At 41.0% G+C, this 18,369-nt stretch overlaps 1 protein-coding gene across 2 annotated transcripts in view; it reads right to left on the bottom strand.

Annotated features, from left to right (window-relative positions):
• Positions 1-18,369, bottom strand: part of LOC121504417 (adhesion G protein-coupled receptor L3-like) — a 361,289-nt gene that overhangs the window by 294,629 nt on the left and 48,291 nt on the right. For both annotated transcript variants that reach the window (XM_041779142.1, XM_041779143.1), the window contains one exon: positions 6,247-6,331. The gene's annotated coding sequence lies outside the window, so the exon portion shown is untranslated. The remainder of the gene's footprint in view (positions 1-6,246; positions 6,332-18,369) is intronic.

The raw sequence follows: 18,369 nt of genomic DNA, 5'->3' as shown, positions 1-18,369 counted from the left end.
TTGGGCCACACTGTAAACAACTAAGACCTTTTGTTCTCCCAATTTTTGGGGATCAACAAGTGAAAAAATAATCACTCTGTGACAAAAAATAATTTCCTAAATATTGAAATATTTATTGTGCTTTTTTACTTTGGCCTTTTTGTGCCATTATTCAAAGTCGTTCCTGTCTGCAGTGACACAGAGGGCCACATCATAGGCTCTCTGTCCATCTTTTCTTCCATTATGAGCTATTCAGGCCGTCTCCGTCATGATCTAAGCGTGAAGGCATGCACAGTTCAACACAGGATGACACAACGATGGAACAGCCTACTGCTGGTTGTCAGCTTGTCACAAAGCATGGGAAACAATATGACGGTTAGTAGTGTTGGGGGATGAATCCATTCAATCCATCAATCAGGTTTTTTTCCAAGTAAACAACCTCCCACAGAGCAATTTTTAGACAAGTTTATGTCTACACTTTAACCTGTAGAGCAGTGGTTCTCAGCTGGTCGGTTGGGGCCCAAAGGTGGGTCGTGGAGCAGTTTTCAGTGGGTCGCAACCAGATGTCTGGAAAAAAAAAATGGCAAAAGTCCTGAAGTCCTCAATTGACATGCACCTATACCTTTTACTTGACCCTGTTTTACTGTGAAATTTGGTCAATTTAAATGTTTGATCAATATTTCAACTAATTTATCTCCCGTTCTTGCAATAAATGGCTACTTGTCCCATGAAAATTAAGTAATTTTACAAGTTCTCTAGAAAATTGGCAGACATCGGCACATAATGATGGAGAAAGAGGATATGAAATTTGTCAGTTTTGTCCCTTATCTTTTTGATATCAGGTGTTTTGGTTCAATCATGCTCCAAACTTCAACATATTCAATTAACAAAACATGTGTTGTTGACATTTTGTTTGGCAACTTGGGTCGCAATCTGGCGTAAGTAAGACTGGTGGGTCCTGAGGCCGGACCATTTAAGAACCACTGCTGTAGAGGACAATTCAGTTTACTTTGGTTGCATGTTATTGAAAATAAAAGTAAACCCGTCTATGTACTTTTTTTTTATCTGTAAAAAAAAGAAATCAATCAAAAACGTAAACTGAGTTTGGTGTATAAAAATACGAGATTCAATTTTCAAACCATATCACCCAGCCAGAGCCATTATAAGTTATGAGTAAAGGAGCCACAGGCCAGACCTAACCCAGGCTGTCTGCATTGAGGACAACAGCATCTGTACATGGTGCACAAGGATATAACCACTAGCTCGCTGGTGCCAAAGATCAACTGTAGCTGGACTCTTTTTTTCTGTTAATGTTCCAAACTCTCTAAGGTACATTTTTATTCCTGCATGAGTCACAGACCCTGCAGTATTTAAAAATGCATGTCTAAATGCAGAAATCACAGAGAAATAAAATCATGCTTTTATCATGATAATGCAGCTCATGAGAGTAATGCAGGGCCGCAGAATACATGAATATTGTATAGCCGGAGGTGGAGTGGGTGGATATACACAAACATCCCAGCAAACGCAACATTAAGCAGATGTGCAGGCACATTTTCTGTGTGACACACACACACATTTGCTGATTAAGCATGACAACCACACACAGATATAAATGTAAAGAATACAGCTCTAAATAATTTAGGTTGCAGATGTATGAAGTTTGTCAAAGGTTGCTCAAACAAACAGACAATATACTTTGAATTAAGCTGATCTGAATTATGCACATTTTAAATCAAACCTACAGTAATTTAATAATTTAGCACATCTTTTATACAAACATATTTTTGCACAGTATACACAGATGAGAAGACTGTGAAACATTTTCATGCAGCCGCAGGACTGAACTCTCTGCCCCGCAGGACAAAATGACCACCAACATGTCTGAGCGAATACATTTCCAGCAGGTTGCTGTTGTCAAGACAACACCAATTTGCACGGAGGGTCAACAAATTTTGTCTTCATCAGCCTCGCACTACATCAAGCAATGTGTGCCTTTGAAATAATTCGGTCATTTAGTGGGTTTCGACGCCCTGCCAGGTATTCTCGAGCCAGACGGCTTGGGGCGCTGACCGCAGTTGCCCAAGTAACAGGACATGACAACAAAGACGTGCAAAGTCAACTATCTCTGGACGGGATTCAAATTCAAGAACACTGCTGACACCGGCCAAAAGGCTCTCCACTGCCTTTCCATTCAAATGAGCTGTTTTGCATGTTTTGGAGAAGTCCGGGCAGGATCACACTAAGAAAACAAATGGCAGGGCTTTAAGATAACAGAACCAAAGCTTGGCAAGCCTCATGTCATCACAGGCCATTATGGTCAGAGTAACCTGAATGGCTGATGCTATGGGCAACCATGCTGGGTATGCAAAGCATTTCAGGAGGGTGTGGAGCTTCAGTTCAGCCAACACTTTATGTTTGTGATTTATTTAAATCAAAGATCTTCTTGCTGTAGCATCTTAAACATTCATTTATTTTAATTATTATCATCATTTTTATGTAATAGTGCATTCGAGAACTGCTCAATTTTCAGTGCTACGATTACTTCAACATTTTTGCATTGCTTTTATTGTTATTGATGATGGTATTAGACTGATTACAGGGGTTTTCCTGGCTCATATTGAGGCAAAGGTGGTGCCATTTTGATAATGTGCACTCCCAAGTCTCTAAGGGGGTCCAAGGGCACGCTTCCCGAGGAGAAAAATGCTTACATTTTGCATTTTGAGAGCAAACCTGAGAGGCTAAATTAATGAAAAAATGTTTTTCTCGTCGAACTATTTTGGGGTTCTTAAGCCAGAGATGCACTGATTCCAATTTGATTGGCCAGTTCTAATTATCAACAGTTTCCTGACCTCCTGATAAAGATTTTGGATGATACCAATATTTGTCCACTGACATCCATGTGTTTAAGTTAACAGTGTGTGCAAGCCGCTTCTCTATGTCTTAAAAGTTAAAAGTGTTGTGCCTCAGGGCACAGTTGTGGGACCACTGTTATTTACACTTCATACTAATAGCTAGGATTGGGCGGTATCCAATTTTAATTTTAATTTTAATACCATCAAACCTTCCCCAGATTTTACCAGGGTTTGAACGCCATGTGTTTAAAAAACATTTTATACAAGCACCAGTCCACTGGCAAGTGGAGCGCACACCTCTACAGGGCTTCATTTTACCCTATCAGAAAGCATTCAGCTCAAAAAAAGAGCTATCTCTCTTTTTTCTCTCCGTGTATGACACAGACATGCCCTCTTTTCCTCCCCTCCTCCTAGAGGTAATATGAGAAATAATCATCCAAAACTGTCATCATAGGATCTGGGAATGTGAAGAAATGTTCCATGTGCTTTTAAACAGATAAAGATGGGCCCTACATCATTTATTTCCTCGATGAGCTCTGTCCTGCTTTACTGTGATCAAAAAGTGAATGATGAAATGGATAAAAAGAGGTTCAATATCAGAGTTACTGGTGTGGATTTAATCTTAAAAGACCCCAGAAAGTCACCCAAGTTCCAGATTCAATAGAAAGTGTTCTGTAAGAGCTACAAAAGCACGGATAACGTCATAAGATTGGCACAAGGGAGGGCTTTCAGAGGAAAAAAAACAAGTGGCTACAATTTATTGTGCAAAAGTTATTTAACTTTATCTTGCTGTCGTATATGCCTGAATACTACTTATTTCCACTTACTACTGTTGTACTACATGCTAACTGCTAAGCTTCTCATATTTACGTCTGGTGAAGTGTCGGGTGAAAGCTCAGTCAAAAAGGCAGTGGCCATTAACTGAAGCTACAGCGGCCTCTAGTGGTGGGAGGTTCTTTACAGTTTAAAAGAGCATTACAGACCAGGATTTCAAGCCTGTGTTTATCAATGTTTATAGGTAATTAGTTTAACTGACACATAAATCTTACACTGGTAAATTTGATAAACAAATTACATCGTTTAACTGCGCATTTAACTCTTTCAAGCCTGTGCACGTGACAGCCAGAGACAGCGTAAGCACATGCATATAAAGAGGCAGCGCTCTTGCCTAAGTGGAGAGGAACAAGTGCAGAGGAAGCTCTGTGTTTATGCTTAAGCGCTCCTCTAGTTTGTGTGTTAAAAGTGACATCCACATAGGGTAATTCAGGGTAATTCAGAGCTTCAAGAGCTGGAGGCGGTCATCTTGTGACTTCATATGCAGGAAAAAAAAACCTGGATCAATTTGCATGGTTGTTCCTATGAGTACCAAACACGCCGTCACCATCATTAGGATGGTTCCCACTGTGGACCTGCACTTCTCCAACTGTTTCATCCTCCAACATCAGCCTTAAGACTATTATCATTATAGAAAAAGGTTAGAGCTAATCTAAGAACTTCAACTGCTATAATTACCAATATCAGTCGTCTGCATTTCATCTCAGCTGTTACTGCTAATATTTGCATGCCAATCTAATACCAAACATGGATGGATGGATGGATTTATGCCTTTTCTGTATCTCTCTTATTTCTAACTCTTCTCCTTTGCTTTTCTTGGAGGCAGTGATTTTCTAAACTATTTTCAACTGAAACAATCTACAGAAGACATCGATTACATGGTCTTCCAGACTATGGCCATTGTCTGTAATCAAGCAGATTATTTTACTTCTTGGCAGAAAAAAAAGATCTCCCTGATGCAGACAGAAGATAATCGAAAGTGATCGCAAATTAGTCAAAAAAAAAGGTGCACCAAATGAAGGTTGTGATTCGGCGTCGGGGTGTGTTAGGGTATCTACCATCACAGCGATCCTCAGCTTTTAATTCATTTGACATCTTTCAGCACTAATACAGTATCTGATTCCTGAGAAGCAGCAGCACACCTTCACACAGCGTGACACCCGGAGGAAAGCAGCGGGTTACAGGACTGGAAATGTGTCTCCACACAGAACAGAGACCAAGGCCGTTATGTTTGCAGTGGATTTATTCTTCATATCTTAAAAAAAAAAGGCACAAGCCAGCGGCAGGCACAACTGCCGCCCGCTGCTCTCAATGTTATTCAAATGACGCCACTATTCTATTTTCACCTTGCAACTAATGTGACCGTTCCTCCTATGTCAGCAACATTTACTGTCCTTTCTTTTGTACTGGAGATGGATATGCCAGCGGAGTGGTAAATTAATTCTAAAAATGGGATTATGCTGGCATGTATATGTGAGATTGAGCTCAACTGTAGCTCTCAATTATTCTCCCTCTGAAATCTCCTGTCCCATCAAATCTCCTGAAACAGTCGCATGGAGGATATGAGCCCCTGAGGCCTTATCGAAAAAGGTGAAATGACACATTCTCCCACAACGGCAAGTTTTTATGCCTTGATCTTGCAAATATGAGGCTGTAAAGTAACATAAAAACATCGGGCAGGGGGGGTTGGGGGGGAAGAAGCAATGTAAACAATGTACGCAGGGGATTAAATATGCAACGCCTCAAGGAAGTGGTTAGAAAGACAGAAAGGAAGAAGCCGGATGGAGAGGAGGCTGGTCAGATGGATGTGGCTTGGTGAAAAGAGGAGGAGGAGGGGCGGCGTCGGCAGGCAAACCTATCATCCACAGAGCCCACCAGTAAACTCTGGAGGGCAAACAATCTCCCTAATTGAATTCAATCCAGGCTCACCACAGGAGGCACCCAGGCTGGTGGCTCCATTAAGTATGGAGAGGCTCGATGGAGGTGGAGGGAAGTAAGTGTGTGTATCGACAAGCAGGCCGAGAGGGGAGGGCTTTAGCTGGCATGACGAGTGAGCGCGGAAAGGGAGAGCAGATAAGTATGAGACGGAGGGAGCAAACGCAGGGTTGCAGACGACAACAATGTCAAACAGAAAGAGAGAGACGAGGAGGACGAGTTGAAGGTTTCGGTGGTTAAGAGGTGGAGGTGGGTGGGGTTCTGGGGGTGTAGTGTGTGGAGCAGGAGTCTCGAGGCGGAGAGAAATGGAAGCCAGCTGCGCTTTTGCATGATTACACTGAAAACATCATTTGCATCAGGGAATGAAATCCAAACACGCTCAGTGGATACGTATGGTTACCGACCAAAAAAACATTCCTTGTTGCTCGCAGCAGAAATTAAAGGCTTACCGATGATGTCCCGCAGATTTGCATATGAAGATGAGTACCTCGCATGAATCATTTTCATAAACATCCTATTGCACAGAAAGAACAGGCCCATATGAATCTCCTCATTATGATGCTGCGACGGTAATCTGGGATCTATTTCACCAGGTGGATTGACACACATAGGTCTGGCGCTGGCAAAAGAAAGTGCACAATACCTGATGCAAGAAGGAGTTTGATTCTTCAGTGTTCTCCTGACACGTCGTGTATATCACATTCCAGATGTTATAAGCATGTCCTGTCCTGTGAGGAGACAAAAAGAGGAAGGTTAATGGTCAGCTCAGGCTTATTCTTTTACAATAAGTGAAATCAAGTATACTCTTGTGAGGTCTGGACCAGTGAGCACAGGCGCCAACTGGACTCCTTTGTGACAAATTCTCTTCGGCGCCTCACTAACCCTAGCCAAAAGCATGGGTTCAAAACTGAAAACCATCTGCTGCATATCAACTTAACTGTTAGCAGTTGGTAGCAAAAAGCCTAGAGCAGGCATCAATGATAAAGTTGTCATAGTGTTGTCATTTGCTAAAGTTAGATACAGCCTAGAGGAGGAGCTGGGGTGAAGGAGGGTTGCAAAGAACAGCTTGCAGAAGGAAGCATGGCTAAGCTAGAGCAGTTCAAATATGGAAGCATGAGCGCAATTACAATCATGTGCTTAGAGCACATCAGCTGGCCATCAGCTGATGTGGGCTTGTGTGAGATCAGCTGATCTCAAACATATAGCAACGCTCAACTCTGTGGCCTGCCTGAACTAATGCTTGATTTAGGTATTGAACAAGACAATATGCAGATGACTATCTATATTTTTTATAATCAAAACAGGAGCATAAAAAATGTTGTTCATCTAGGTCATCATTTCTGTCGATCTGCTATCAAAACAGTATCATATCAGCCCGACAAGAAGTGGAGCCAATGCACTGACATTAGGGCAGAGATTATGTGATAGGCTGAACCTCAGTCCTGGTTTACTTTTGGTCGGGGTGTTTTCACAGGCTTGGTGGATCAATAAGCCCAATAGTAGGGCAAAGAATCCAGAGGCAGATGTTTCAAAACTATGAAACTTGCAGTAATCTTGTGCAAGTAGCAATATTTCTGAAAGCAGACGCTCAGCCTTGAATATAGATAGCAAAATAATCCCAGCGTGGGGAACACAGTTACAAAGTCCAGCAGGAGATACTTTAAACTTCTGCCAAGATGACTTCAGGTCAAATCAAATACATCAAACAAACACGGGAAAACTTTCCTAAAATAATGACTTTTCAATGCCAGAAATGTCAGTTATTTTTCCATTGACAAACTTTATATTTCGGTCACTTCTGAGTCAACCCTCATTAAGTGGCATCTTCATAAATTTTTCAGCCTCTGTCCCTGTTGTTCCCAGACTGGATTCAGAGCCTTGATCACCGCTGTATGAAGCGCTATTCAGGTCACATCAGCTTTTAATGGCTGATTTATTAGGGCCCAACAGGGGCTTGGTGATGGGCTGCAGGACAAAGAGCCTGTTTTAAACTGCATTAACACTGTGCAGTAAATATCCCATGCAACATTAGCATTTTGATGACTGCCTCTCCAGTCACCTTTTTGCATCATCTGGTTTCCCTCTGTTCTGCCTCTTCACCTTCCAAACAATCCATCTTGTTCCTCTGTTTCTTTTCCGTGCATTTCTTTTTCCAATCATTGGACAAAAATCTTTTGTTAGGCTGACACTAGTATCCACAGTTGAAGTGTCTTTTCTTGTAAATGTAATTATACTAGAATAATAGAGCAGCAACACAAACATAAATCAGAGAAGTGTATTCAATTAAACAGAGAGAGATGTTTCTGAAAAACATGTCACCTTGCTCTCTTTCATTATTGTGATGCAAACTATCTTTACATGCTTTCTAATTAAATCTCACCTGCCATCATAAAAGAAGAGATCAGGACCAAAGCTTTCATAATTGAGGCGTCGATAACAGGTTATGGGCTTGAATAATAAGCCAAAGTTGAAAAGGATTCATCAGAAGATCTGTTTACGATGCAAATCAAGCAGATATTGGATTAGACAGAATTTAAAAGACTTTTTTCAATTCAACCTATTTGGGTTGTCTGTCACATACCTGCATGTCTTTTAATAGGAGCAGCACAAGCTTTAAAGTACTCCCGATCTCCATATTAAAGCACAGACAAACAAAAAATGAAAAAAAAAAAAATACCTTCTGTTGTCATCTGGTCTGATTTTCTGCAAGTGTGTCACAGATCAGAAGTATTCTGAGTGAAATTGTTCCACTTTTACTGTGAAGAAATGCAACAACAGGAGGGGAAAAAAACTCAACTACGCTGCCAAACTTCCAAATAGCATCCAGGCACAATGGGCGACTGAGCCTGGCCTCTGCACAAGTGCCGGGTACGTGGTGCGTCAAATCTGCCGGTCATTATGTTTGATCAAATTTGAGACTTTGGCAGAGAAAGCAGATGCCATAGGTCAGTTCGGCTGAGCTAGATTTTGGTCAACAGAGCATCTGCCAGTCATTTAGCTAGCCTGGAAGTGTTTGGAAAGGAACACAATCACACCATATTGCAGGAATGGTAACAGCAAACTGTTGCACAAATGGAGAGACAAGAGTTCACAGACAATAGGAATTATCATCCTGGCACTTATCATGCCTTCATTACTGGATCTAGATCTGATCTGCAGTGAATACACTCAGCGTAAAAACTCTAATTTTTATATTCACCCCTCTTAAAACTTGGACTTTCTGCTCCTCTCACTGTTCATTTCTAACCTGCTCTCTTATAATCATCTGTGTTAAAGTACTGGCAGAAGTTGAGAAATGAAGCTTCCAACACATCTTCAAAGGGTTTCTGGACCAGAAAAATATACACCAGGCAGTTCCAGGCACTCGAGGAAATCTTGCACCATTACTACAAGGATATTCATTACAAAGATATGCAATTTAACTGAAGTATATCAGGAATGAATGACCCAGCACGACACTGTGTGAGATAGCTGCTTGTTAGTGCCAGGCTGCTTGTTACTGGAAGTTCAATGTTTGAGTTACTGTGCTGATTTTATTCAGCTACGAGACACTAATGATTGCACAAAAGAATCCCACGGTGGACAACCTGAGAAAATCAGAATCACAGTCAATATATGAATCACAGCAGAAGCCTGCATGTGGTTTACACAACTGCAGTATGGAAGCATTTTAAATCACATTGTTGTCACTAACAGAAAAAAAAGCCAACTAAGAGGTAAACACGCCTATTTAAATTCACTTGGCTGAGATTTCTCAGAGTGAGCTGGTGGATTTAAAATCTTGTTAAAATACTGCTAAAATATAACTATGAATGATAAAATATTAGCATGACACTAGACGTGATGGTGCACCGACTTCTTCATTCAGTCAGGAACACTCTCGTCATACATTTAGCCATTTTAATGAAAATGGATACTGTTTAACCTGGTAGAGAAGGCTCTGCTTAAAAGATGCTCCCTGAGTTAGTCAAGCAGCATGCTTTGACTTTCCAGGGAGTGCATGGCTAGACACACCCATATGGCTGGATACATTAACAGCAATGCATACTGAGTACAAGAGAATTACATCAAAAGCAACTAATCCAAAGAAGCATGAATCTGAATATGATGGTACAACAAGCTTTATGCTATAAAGGAGGTGGCTGGGGTGGAGAAGGTTAAGCTTTGCCAGCAGCAGCAGCGAGGCGCATCAGTAGTTACTGCAAGCAGGTATTAGTGAGAAGTATGTCATATTCAAATACACTGTTGAGTTGAGAAAGAGAGCTGTGACTGGCTGTTGGGAGCTGGGAGGTGATAACTGGGATCAACTGGCCATCAGCTGATCATGGCTGGGCATATGACTACCATGTCCTACATGAACAAACGCTGAACCTCTTTAGCTCAAAAACCCCTTAAGCTACTGCTTAAACCTCTGCAGGCCAGTGGCTAAAGCTTATTTGTATGCTCAGTACAACCCTAATGCCAAAAAGAGTTGGGGTCTGGTGAATAATGGATAGCTTATTCACAACTAAACTCTCACGTTTTTTCCACTTTTTACCCATTTTGCCACATCTTGCCACATTTAGCCCTTTTCTGACAACTTTTGACCCATTTTTGCCACTTTTTAACAGCTTTTCACAATCGAAACCTTTTGTTTTTACCCTTTTTTCCTTTCCTAATATTTTTGCCATTCTGTAAACACTTTTTAACCACATTTTCTGCCAATTTTTCCCACTTTTTGCTCATTTTCCCCTCTTTTTAACAGCTTTTCACAATCAAAATTTATTCATGAACGTTTTTGTCTTTCCTAATCAATTTTCACTACTTTGATCCCATTTTTTGCCACTTTGTAAACACATTTTTTAAAGCACATTTTCTGCCAATTTTTGCCACTTTTTAATGGCTTTTCACAATCAAAACCTTTTTTTATTTACCCTTTTTGCCTTTCCAAATCAATGTTAGCCACTTTGATCCTATTTTTGCCACTCTGTATACGCCTTTTTTAAACCATATTTTCTGCCAATTTTTGCCACTTTTTGTCATTTTTTGCCAATTATCCCATTTTGTCTCTTTTTGCAATTATCTATTGTTTTTAAATGATCCCAGTTCCTGACATCCCAGTGTTTATCCACATCATGGCTTACCTATGAAGTCTGACATTACTCACATTGTAAACATTACTAGAAAAAGGTAAATCTGTTTTAAGAAAATGGGTTTGTATTTTACTACAGCATTTTTTTTGTTTGTGGTCAATAAAAGTGGTCATTATTTGGGTAAAAAATATTTTTAACACAGATGAACTTTATAATGGACCATGATCTTCCTCACCTCAATGGGCCCCCAATTTGCTATAGCCCTGATTAGAATCAGTGCTGTTGGTAGGCAGGAGGAAAAAGCCTTTTAAAGAACTGTTTAAGAAATTGATGCTAGGTTTCTATCACTGTACCGCCGTCTGCGAGCTGGCTAACAAAAAACATGGTGGAATAAACTACTAGGATCCTAGTGTACTGGAGCTCCTTTGTAACAGACAGGGAAAGGAAATAAAAAGTTTAGCCCTCTTTGTATAACATTTCAACTGAACACTCATAAATGCCATATAGAAAGGTGCAAAAATAATTTTCATGTGAAGGAGAGGCTTTGTGGTACACCATTCTGAGACTAAACCGACAGTGGGATTTTGGTTTTACATGATGTTATTAACTTTTCACTGACTTCTAAGGATTCAGTCTATCAGTATTACAGAGAGAAGAAGGTAATGTGAAAGACTTCTGTTGGATTGCCAAGTGAGCCAGCCAGGATCACTCAATATCTGTAAGTGAATGATTCCCCACTGCAGAAAGGCATAAACCCAAAGCAGGGGCTCGTATAGCAACTCCACAGCACACAAAATGATCCTCAGAGATGCCTTTGGCCTCCTTTTCTTAACCACATTATCCACTGTACTCTGTTTTTCAGCTCAGAGTGTTTTGTAAATTACAAAGTGATGAAACATAGGCTGACTGTCCCGCTCTCACTGCCATGAACTTGAACCTAAATTTGATTTCACACCCCAAATGTGATTCATTGTGGTCCAGTGTGCTGGACATCACTGTTGAGTGTGCTCACAAGTGCAACGAAGCACGTTTCCCAGCATGCCAACCAGTAATTCTGGGTGTGTAACAATGATTTTCTGCCAGGACAGATACAGAGTTTAATCTTCCTTTAATGTGTGTACTTACCAAAGAGAACATTTAAAAAGGCTGAAAAGGAAACATCTATCATTGCTGTACAAGAATCAGCTGTTTAGTAATCTCAAACTGAATAGCATTGCCTTCAAAGTGTACAAATAAGTCTTTGACCTCCTGTTTTCAAGTAGTTTACAAAATCATTGAAGCTGTTTTAATTCATCAGAGGCACCATTGTTGACTTAGTTTCATTCATGCACTTTTAAATAAATTCAACACCTGAATAAAAAGCTACTTTATTCTGATGAAGTGATAACAAACCTGAACAAAAACTTGCAAAATAGTTAGTTTTCTTTGCACAAGCACTGCTGGAGAGTAAGCCTTTTTATCCTTTGAATTAAATTAGCTGTTTTTAATAAAAGGAGGACAAAACTGAAACAAAAGCAGGGAAATAGCACAAACCTGAACCCAAAAGCTGCATATGATGCATACAAAACCAAAAACCATTATTAAAATTCTGTTTTTAATTTTTTGCTGTTTGCTTTAGCCTCAGGCTTCATGTTGGTTCAAAGGTAGACAACCAATCATGTATTCAAATGCTTTAATATGGAGTTGCCTTTTGCAGCTATAATAGCCTCTACTCTTCTTGGAAGGCTTTCCACAAGATTTTGGAGTGTTTCCGTGGGACTTTGTGCCCATTCATTCTGTAGACCATTAATGAGGTCAAGCACTGATGTTGGGAGGAGGCCTGGCTCACAATCTCAGTCCCAGTTCATCACAAAAGTGCTCAGAGGAGGTCAGGGTTCTCAAGTTCCTACATGCCACACTCATTTAACCATGTCTTTCTCATCCTTGCTTTGTGTACTGGGACACGGTCATGTTGGAATAGAAAAAGGCCTTCCCTGAACTGTTACCACGAAGTTGGAAGCTAAGCATCGTCCAAAATGTCTTGGTATGCTGAAGCATTAAGATTGCCCTTCACTGGAGATAAAGGGCCAAACCCTGTAAAGCAGCCCCATATCAATATCCCTACAAACTTCACAGTTGGCACAATGCAGTCATGCAGGTAACGTTCTCCTGACATCCACCAAACCCAGACTCGTCCATCTGACTGCCAAATAGAGAAGCATGACTTGTCGCTCCATCCAACGCTTGGCATTGGACTTGGTGATGCGAGGCGTGCATGCAGCTGCCCAGCCATGGAAACCCATTCCATGACGCTCCTGCTGCACAGTTTTTGTGCTTACTAGCGGAAGGTCTGAAGTCTTCAGCTTTGGAATCAGTCCTGGCGACTTTTGCGCCTTAGCAGTCTTTGCCCCCGCCCTGTGATTTCACAAGGTCTTCCGCTTCACGGCTGCGTTGCTGTTGTTCCTAAACGCTTCCACTTTCTGATAAAATCACTTACAGTTGACTGTGGGGATGAAATTTCACAAACCACACTTGAAGTCATTGAGCATTAGAAGTTGGGGATTCAATTTACTGTTTTCTGGCACAAATCTCTTCGTTATACTTTCAATGACCTGTAGACCATCGTGGCTGATGGATTTGGGAAATTTACCTGCTTTTACTTTGTAATTTGTGCCGTCTCAAGTTCAGAGCACTTAAAGTTCAGTTTGGCTAAAAAAGCTGCTTTTATTTTGAAAGAAATAAAGGACCTTCTGGTTGGTAGCCAGAGAACAGGGAACTTGTTACAGAATAAGAGTAAGAACAGCCAAAGGGCAAATTAAGTACTTAATATTTAAATCTTTATTAGTTTTCATAGTGCATTTTTGCCACAAAATCTAAAAGACCAAATACCACACTATGAAACTGCACTGTAAGACACCAAGTGAGAAGAGGAAGTTGCTAAGGAGGGTCGCATCCAGCGGTTCCCCTAAATGGGCATGATAAATGTAATTTTAAAAACTTGATGTGTTTCTGACCTTTTGGTCAAATAATGTGGCAACACTGACAGCCCAGCCAATTCATAATGTTAAATTGAAAGAGAGCTCCAGAAAAGAAGATGAAAAAAAGAAAAAAAATGACATTTTTAAAAAGCATAAACACCACATCTTGTAGTTTAGGTGAAACATGCCAGCTTTAATACAAGAAGCATGTTAACAAAATACAAAAAAGTCAGAAATGCAACTAGTTGAAATGAATGAATTGTGCCTTTTTTTAATGTTTGAATGGATTCACTCTCTGTCTGCTGCTCCGGAGGATAAACTGGCTGTGCAAGTCTTGGCTCTAACAGCCTGAGGCTTCCTGATGTTTAAGAGGTAGACAATTAATCATAATGAATTGAACTCGGGCATGAATTAAAGCAACTAAAAAGAAACCAAGCAGGATTAAGAAAACTCTGCATGTCTCAAGGAGAAACACTGCATATTGTTTCAGTCATCCTTGAAATATATTAGCATCAGTAGCACCAGCTTTTCATTGTGTGTGGAGAAAAAAACCCTGCTATTAGGAGACAAAAGAACACATGATAAAGCGGTGGACGCATGCGGCCGCTGTATGACTGATCCAAGTCGACAGCCTGTGGTGTGTCTCTATAAAAGCATTTACTGAGGCACGGCACCGTGGCCCGCCGAAAGCTCATCAAAGAGTGGCTTATTTTATCAGCCAAGTGGAAAATGTGCTGAGAGAGAGAGAGAGAGGGAGAGACGGAGAGAGGGAGCAGCAATAGTGAGGAAGTCAGCGAGAGTAACAAAGCTTTTGTGCCCATCGCTGACCCAAACACCCGGCGTTACAGTAGTCGCGGCCGCTCACAACAAAGGCTCTAATCGGCGGTGCTGGGCTCTAAATTAAACGACCCTGCGGTTGTGACTCTGTAACTGACAAGTCGGCCTGTGTGTGCTGAAGCCAAAGGCAAAGAAGATACGGCTAATGAACAAAAAAATGTATTGAAACTGCAGCATTTTTTACAAAGAGAGCCAGCCTTTAGTAACCTACATCCTCCAGAGTGAAGTGTTAGTGCCTATTCGACTTCTTGCTGCTGTTTCAATGCAGACTTTCAAATAAGCTGCTCTCAGCTATAGAAATACGCCAGCTTCATAAAGATTTACCCTCAGGTAGAGTGCTCTCGTAGTATAACAGGCCATCATGACTTTCACCTAATAGAACTATAACACCTCTTGCACTGTGAGAATGAGAATGCATATTCAAAGACCTACTATACCAAAGAAAAGTGTTTCTATTCATGAAATGTAAATTCATCACTATTATCAGGTATGTAAGCATGGCATGCAGTTTTCATTCAGAAGCTCAATAAAGTAAAGTCAGTGGGCAGCATTTATAATGCATGGGCAGCGTCTCTATCCCCAAGGGTCACATTAAATTCAGGCAAGCTGATAACAATTGACTGAGGTTTGTTGGCAACTGCAGGGAGATTATACACACTTGTACATCCTCATTTGAATTCTCTGCCTCTTCACTTTCTCAGCTTGCTTCTCTTTCTCGTATGTCTTCTCCCTCTATGGTTATCTTGATGATTTTTTTTCCCCCTCAGTCCCTATTTCTCTCTCGAACTGCGGCATACCAATGAGAGGAGGTGATGAGGGATGTACAATGCAAACGCTGCACTCCTTCCCCTGCTGACTTCCTTATACATGAGCCCTAATTGCCCTTAATTGGAAAGGGATGTAGCTTAGCATAAGAGGTTTCTATTGGTGTGCTTCCAACAAGCAGTCCAGTTTGGTTCAGTACAGTTTGGCATGGTTTAGTCGAGTGATAATCAAGTGGCGGCCCAGGGGCCACATAAGGCCCCCCACATCTTCCAATCCGGCCCACAATATTATTAAATTCAGAACATATGCAGAGGAAAAAAACTGTTGTGGTATTACAGGTTATCTTTTTTTCTTTAAATAAACTCCCTACAGCTATGAAACTAACCCACCTGTCAGTTATTACTAGCAAATACTATGCAGGTGAAACACATATTGATCAGTCCCTTCATAATAAAAACTGACATTTTCTCTGACAATTTTGGCTCAGAGGTTTTGGGAGTGGAATTTTCCTTCTTGAGTTGTTCACATATCACTGCACAGTGGCATAATAGCCACAGAAATATTCAGCTAAAATATCTCAATCGCCCCCTTGTGGCTGACTGTGGTATAGGGACTGATCTCACTGTTAGAGCCTACAAATGATATTCCTTTCAGGAGGAAATAAAATTTTCCAATAACATATGTTAATTAGACCATTTCTAAAATGTTAGTTCATTTGAAAGTTTGGCCCCCAAAGTGCCTATACAGAAAAAAAAGCTGGGCCTTGTAAACATGTAGTTGATGACCCCTGGTTTAGTCCACTAAACACTGATCTAGCTTACATTTCGACACACCTGATAGTCAGGGGACTTGGTTTGGTTCGAGGCTTAAATTGCAGCATGGTTACTCTTTCGTGTGGTTTGTTTCGCTTTCACAATGCACTTGGTCAAATGGACTAAACTGTCTCAATAACGTCAAGCCTTTATACATTTGTGGCACTGTGTCCCAAACAAAGAGGGGTGAAGAAGAAAAGGAGACGTAGAAGAAGACGAAACTGGAAATCCACCTTGGAGGCCCTGTTTTTAAGCGGACCAGAGCTCACTTGTTTGTTCCGCACCAGGGTTCAAATGAGCTTTCGCACCACTCCAAACGAACCAGACTATCCGGAAAAATGGACTAGACTTTGATAAAAGTGGACCTAGCAGCTCTTAGGGGCGGCTCCATGCCGCTTTTTTGGGTTGAACCTGGCCAGGCCCCATGTAAAGAAGCCGGACCACCAGATGTTCACCTGCGAGCCCCCCTCCAAGGTCTAGCTTCAAAGGGGTTCCCTGATATCCCATACTCAGGCGAGATATCTTAACTCCTGATTTGCCGTTTCATGGTGGATGTTTGAATCTTTGTCTGAGCCCTACCCCGGGACCAATTTGCCTTGGAAGATCCTACAAGGAGCTAATGCCCCCGACAACACAACTCATTCTCTGGGAGGCTCAGCCTGAGAAATAGGGAGAGGAGTTCAGACATCCGGAGGGAACTTAGAGTAGAGCCGCTGCTCCTTTGCTTTGAAAGGAGCCTGTTGAGGTGGTTCCTGCATGCCTTCCTGTGGAGCTCTTCCGGGCATGTCTTGCTGGGTGGAGACCTCAGGGAAGGCCCAGAATGTGCTGGAGGGATTATGCATCCTGTCTGGTCTGGGAATGCCTTGGGATCCCCCAGAAGGAGTTGGAAATTGTCGCTGGGGAGAGGAATGTCTGGGTGTTTAGTTGTTTAGCTTGCTACCACCGTGACCCCACTCTAGATTAGCAGAGGGATTTTTTGTTTATTATGTTTGTTTATTGTTTGCAGTGTTTTTTGTATTTGGAGAGTAAATATATGTCTTAATTTGAAGAAATAAGTATTTTTAATATCATTGTCCTAATATGTTTTAAAAGTACCAATTTAGCACCAGTAATAGAAAAAATAGAAAATAGAAATAGAAAAAAAATACCTTTAATCCAATCTTAGTTTTGAGCTCAGTTGTCACTTTAATCTAACCAGTACCCTACAAGGTCTTTTTTTCTCAACAAACCAATCACTTTTATTCCAATATCATTCAGCCCTGTAGTGAACACAAATGTGCATTTCTTCTCTGTGCCTTTAAAAAGCAAGTTTGCCATTCTGGGGTTTATTTAGGGGCATTTGCAGACGCATGTGTTTGAATATTTATGTGAATATTTTGTTTTTGTTGTCCTCGGTCCAATATTGCTTCTTAAGCCCAAACAAGACTCTTGTTATCACATGATCTCACAAAAAATCCCAGCTCAGAGCAAATTATTATCCAGCTTTATGGTGCCCAATACTAAATGCATAAAGCGCATTGTCAAAAATAAGCTGTCACAATGCCATACATTCACATGGAAATCTCCCCGCTCTCCAGGGAACGCAGGGCTGTTTACCTTAGCAGCAGAATATCATTATGATAATCACGCTCATCTGTATTTGGAATACATACATATTCCCACCACGATGACCAACCTTGCAGCAGAGCATAAAAGTCAATAGAGAGGAAAATTGTAAGGGTGACACATGCGGACTTGACACCATTGGTCCTTCACGAGGAAGCACGTCATGTGCATGTACAATTAGCCATTTAGCATTTTTTTCTGTAATGGTAACGCTACGTTTGTTCTTGTGGAGGGTTACTGGCCAAGGCCATAGAGGCGCTCAGAGAAGAGGAGGATTTACTCGAGAAGAGATGAGTGCTGAAAGACATCAAAAAAAGGGGATTACCTTCAATGGGTCATGAATTATATAGAGCTCTAAAATCTGCAATGCTACTAAAAACAATGCCTCTTTGATTTGGATTCATGTGAGATGCTGCAGCTGAATTATTTTCAGTCTTGAAGCTGACCCAGGTCTTTTAGCCCAGTGGTTCCTAAACTGTTTTCTTTAAGCCCTCCCTACTCCTATCTAAGAAAAGCCAAGTCTCTCCAGTACCAACATGGAAAAAATAAACGGCAGTTTTAGTTGTTTAAGTTGACAAAATAGGCCTATGTACACTCAGGGGAGCTAAAACCTCTTTGTATAAACCATCCATTATTATGATGGCACATTAGGGCCACAGAAGATCCAGAAATAAAGAGCATCTGTTCATTTTCTGGATTAAAAAAAATCTAAAATTTA

This window comes from Cheilinus undulatus, linkage group 22 (assembly GCF_018320785.1).
Source record: "Cheilinus undulatus linkage group 22, ASM1832078v1, whole genome shotgun sequence".
Classification (NCBI taxonomy): Eukaryota; Metazoa; Chordata; class Actinopteri; order Labriformes; family Labridae; genus Cheilinus; species Cheilinus undulatus.
This window is presented reverse-complemented; position numbering and strand designations above follow the sequence as displayed.